The sequence below is a fragment of the Austrofundulus limnaeus genome, unplaced genomic scaffold, assembly GCF_001266775.1.
Source record: "Austrofundulus limnaeus strain Quisiro unplaced genomic scaffold, Austrofundulus_limnaeus-1.0 Scaffold1, whole genome shotgun sequence".
Lineage (NCBI taxonomy): Eukaryota > Metazoa > Chordata > Actinopteri > Cyprinodontiformes > Rivulidae > Austrofundulus > Austrofundulus limnaeus.
In genome coordinates, this window is record NW_013952403.1 from 9,887,998 (window position 1) to 9,893,139 (window position 5,142).

Consider the following 5,142-nt stretch of genomic DNA (forward strand, 5'->3'; position numbering starts at 1 on the left):
TGTGTGTGTGTGTGTGTGTGTGTGTGTGTGTGTGTGTCGGCTGCAGAGATGACAGTGCCTGCTGCGAAGCAAAAGTAGAGCGGAAACAGTGAAGAACTTATATCTAGCAGCAGAACAGATTAGAAGATGGTTAATTGATGTTATTTATTGTTTTTTATCATCCTACAGGCTCTGACATGTTAGATAAATTTGAAAAAGACTATTTTGAAAAAATCCATAAGACTTGAAAAAAATCTGTAAGATTGCTCTATAAATCTGTACACCTGCAAAATGGAGTAAAATCCTTATAACTTAAGGACAATCCGTACAACTTGACATGTACGATAATTCGACATTATGTAAAATCTCCATTTCACTGCATTTTTGCCAGTTGCTGTGGCCCAGTTGTACTGGGAAGTGGGACTTTTAACTGGATCGCCCCTCCTGAGGGAATTCCCTGTCKAAAAGTGGGAGAGTTCAGATGGCAACTAACTTACAACTCAACAACAATGAAACTCTTACTTTTACTTTTAGTTCTATATTATTTATTTCACATTAAGTCAGTTGTACACATAGTACTTTTCAGTGTTTATAAGATGACATGTCAAAACACTGTTTCTATGCAGAAAATACCACATAGAGCTCAGTTATTGTTAGCTGTGCTCAGCTGTAGCAATGAGACGAAGAAAGTGATGTTTCATGTTTGGACAAAATTAAATACAAAACATTTATTATATAATGTTTGTTACAACTGGCCGTTTGAGGGTCATCATAATGACCATGTGTGWAAATGTGTTTGACACTTCTGTGATAAAATATCAGCAGGATATGGAAAAAAGGAAAACCTCGAATTGTTCCAAGTCATGGCAAAACTGAGAGTACACACTGCTTATTCTAGGGTTTTAGGACATACTGAAAATCATCTGGACTTAACTGGGTTATAAACTTATGTAAAACTAACCATACAAAAACCCACAACTTCCACRCTGCTATTATGTATCAAACAGAACTGAATCCAAAATGTAAAAAAACTGTGCATAAAATATAAAGTGCACCCTCGCTGCTTTCATCATATTTGGATCCACAGTAGTGTTAACACAATGCCTGGGTGGAAAAACATCATCAATGACTTTAGAGGAGCAGCTGCTCAGCTCAGACTCTACAGGCCTCAGTTAATAGGTTCAGAGGCGGTTTCAAACCAGTTTGAGTCCGTCTTCCTACAGGAAGAAAGGTTATTTACAAGCAGGAACCATTTAAGCTGTTGGCCTGACATCTTCACAAATTCAACCCAAGGCCAGACTGTGCAGTGCTCAGAGGAATAACAACAAAAAGAAGAAGAAGAAAAAAAAGCAACAGCTCCATCACAGACTCTACAGGTTAGCTGGTTAAAGTTCAGAACAAGACATTTACAGAACTAAAAATGTTTGACTTATTTGGAAGTGCTCTCAGAAGAAATCCTCTTCTCTCTCTAAAAAAAAGAACATGAAAACATAAATTTGGTAAACTACTTCCAAATAAATGAATAAAATCCACCATTTCAGGTTTCATTGTTATTTATACTCAATTTTGAATTGTGGTTTCTTTATATTTCAGTTTTTCAGTTGTTTGTTGTTAAATTTCTCATTCTTTCTTTGTATTAACCAGGTTTCACTCAGCTCTCTTTGTTCACTTTCACACACCTGTTATCCATCCATAATCAACTCAGCTGCCTCCACTCACTAATCACCCTAGCTATAAACTCTTCTGGTTTATCATTTTTGTGATGGATGGATGGATGGATGGGGAAGTTCATGATCCAAACTGCAKCCTAGAAGATGGTGGTAACGCACCTAAAAGCCCATTAAAAAAAACAACGGCAAAATGTTGTTCCTTGTTGGGTCATGTTCCAGAGTTTTGTAGTTTTTTTCTCCATTTGAAAGCCTTTTCATGGTTAATCCTTCCTGTTTGAGTTGTACACTTCCCTGCAATTTTGGATTCTACTTCTTCACACAACTTTAAAATTTAAACGATGCTCTTTGTGCTGATGAGAGCAAAGCTGTTTGATGAAAACCAAACATCGACACAAACGGGATATGGGCTTGTTTTACAGCCTTTGCAAGAAATTGCCAGTTTTGTAGAAATCTTAAGGGTGATTAAGAAAGGAGAACAAACAAAGCTTTTGTTTTTAAGTTAAAAAAAAAACACTTTCCTGACTGATTCATTGCTTCATTGCTAAACAGAATCAAAGAATAAAACCCTTTTAGTTTAAAGGATGAAGCTGCCATTMTTCTGTTCTTTGTCTTTTGAGCAACAAAATCCATCAATGCTTTATTCCTTCTCTTGAGTACTTTCCAGCGCCTTCACTGCATCTCAGCCTGAAGCCATTTGTTCAGGTTGAAATGTAAAACCTACAAGTTTCCAAAAACAGCTTGGGAGTGCAGTTTTTAGTAAACACTACTCAGTCAGCAATACGACCCAGCAGAATGCACTTTAAAAGCATTTAAGGTAATCCAGTAAATTAGATGTGCTCTCTGTACCGGTGCAGGTAGACCTTTATGAGCTGAAGGTTTAATGGAGGTCAGCAATTTATCCAGCCTTTGAGCTGATAATTTATGCTATATTTGAGCATCTTCTTTTAATATCAACAATATTTTACTTTAAATGCAAACATCAGAGAATTTAATATTCAAAAAAACACGACTCTGGATGAAAACTTTGAACTGATGACTAAAATGTGAGCTCAAGAGGYCCAATAACAATAAAGATAATGTATTTTTTTAATTGGTTCATTTTTTTATTTTCAATAAGATTAAGAAGAGGAATTTTTTAAAAATTGGATATGTGCAGGCCTATAGCACAAAAACCATGGCAAAACCTTTGGTATTCTATAAGAATCATGTTTTTGAAGTCTACTCAGYATAATTAGTCCTATAAATGCTGTCCACTTTTCACTCCTGGTGGTTTTACAGATATGATTTAGGCTTTAATAAATGTAAATTTATGTGCAATTAGAACAGAACATTAATGGAAACATTAGACTTGGAAAAAAAGAAACAACTCCATCAGGGTTGAACATTTATTTTGACCCCTCACTTAGTGTTTTATTGCCAACGAGGGGAGATGGAGAAGCTAGGSTTACATGACTCACCAAATGGACTGCAGGTGTTTCTGCCTCATTAGAATTAAAACCGGCCAAAGTGAGCTGGTGWAAAAGATAAATACACATTAATCCACAACTTGTTGCAGCACATACAGCACCACCTGCTGATAAATCTACACAGGTTCCTCCAAACCAGACAGAAAAAAAAACCCCAAACACTTCTGCTTTTATTTAAAGCAGCCTTGCAACAGCTAAAATCTAATTTGCTGGTTTAAAAAACAAAACAAAACACCAGAATTATTTGATGTCTGAACAAAATCTGACAAGTAAAGTCAAACCACCGTTGCAACCAAACAGTTCTCCTCACTTTTAATTTTCTAAACTCATCGCTTTTTAATTTTTTGTTTTTCTTTTACATTGACCCAATGTTGTGATGCAGACACATAAAGCTTTATTTTCTACTGACAACTTTTTTTTGAATGAGCACCATGGCACAACAGAAAAGCCCACCAGCTTTCAACATCTTTAAAAGACTTTCTGAGGATTTTACCAATTTCTAAATCATAAAAATGAGCAAATACTCCATGAAACTAACTGATTTAAGACCTTAAATCAGTTAACATAAAACAGGCTATCTTAAACTTAAGAAAAAGTAAGGAAATTTGTGCTTGGTWGATAAATCTTGCAATAAACCTTAGACCATTGGAAAGTCTGTTCATTTCTTTTAAATGGTGCCACATTTATAAGGACCGTGCATTTGTGGGATGAGCAGTAGATCTGAGTATGTGGGTTGTGGACATGAAAAAGTTGCCAAATTTCCTCTGCCAAACAGCTGTCATTATTGATATTTGTTTTGAGCTTCTGGCACCCCCAGGTGCTGCCAGTCAGGTGCCTGCTATAAGATTTATTGCCAAGAGCAATTGTTACACAAATAAATAATCCAACAAACACAAATTTCCTTTCTTTTTGTGTTTAAGTTTACCAAATATAAAAGGTATACTCTGTAAGTACAKACTCAATGAACGTGAATCTGACAAAAACATGGAAGCTTGAGTCACATGACTGACCTACATCAGGCTAACGGTCTGTAAACTAACATGGTGGAATCAGACTAATGTACACTCTCAGATATGAGGTTCAGGTGGAAACATGAGTGGATCTGCAGCTGAACAAGGTTGGTGCAACTCTGCGTTCAAACTCATGCAGTTTATGAAACGTCTATGGCCTCAAGTCTCAGCCTCATCTATCTTTTTATCTGCATACTTTACTCAACAAATCAGTGCATTAATGCATCAAAAGTGTCAGACTTCTCAAACAGCTCTTCGCCACCATTGTTGACCCATTTTTACTCACTTCAGCTGTTTCTGTAGGTAAACAAACAGATGGTTGGCAGCTGTTCACAAAATTTGCTTACAAATTTTTAATTGAAGGACAAATTAATCATTGATGTGGAAACAAATGGTGCAGATTTTGWTTCTTACATTTGAGAATTTTTCTTTATACCCAGTCTTTAATGCAAAGAGRATTATCTACCAAAACTTATGTGAGAGATCAGATTCTGTCTGTTTGTCTTTTAAATCACGGAACAATATTTTGACCAGACTGCGGCATTTCTCAACATTTTATAATCTTTGTCAGATGGAAGGAAATCCTACTTTTTTCTTGTCACACAAAAAAATGGATATGTCATTTTATTATTTAATTGAGAGGAATTTGTGAGGTTAACAAAACATTATACTGTATATACACTTCTCCAAAAAATAATGGGAACACTCAAATAACACATCCTAGGTCTGAATGAATGAAAWATTCTCATTGAATACTTTGTTCTGTACAAAGTTGAATGTGCTGACAGATATTGAAATTGTTAATCAGTGTTGTGTCCAATGTGGACGGTTTGATTTCACAAAATTTGATTCACTTGGAGTTAGTGAGCATTGTTTAAGTGTTCCCTTTATTTTTTTTGCGGTATATATATATCTCCAGCACCCTGACTGTACACAAGCCGTAAGGAAGGAGGCAGAGGACTAGTGTGTGTGAGAGCCACTGTCCAGGATGAAACATCCAACATCCATAAATACATC

General features: G+C 35.8%; 1 long non-coding RNA gene across 1 annotated transcript in view; it reads right to left on the reverse strand.

Annotated features, from left to right (window-relative positions):
- Positions 1-3,020: 3,020 nt before the first annotated feature.
- The window catches only part of LOC106517954 (uncharacterized), a 9,857-nt gene continuing 7,735 nt past the window's right edge, over positions 3,021-5,142 (reverse strand). Inside the window, exon 2 of the long non-coding RNA XR_001310266.1 lies at positions 3,021-3,160. This is a non-coding gene — a long non-coding RNA (uncharacterized LOC106517954). The remainder of the gene's footprint in view (positions 3,161-5,142) is intronic.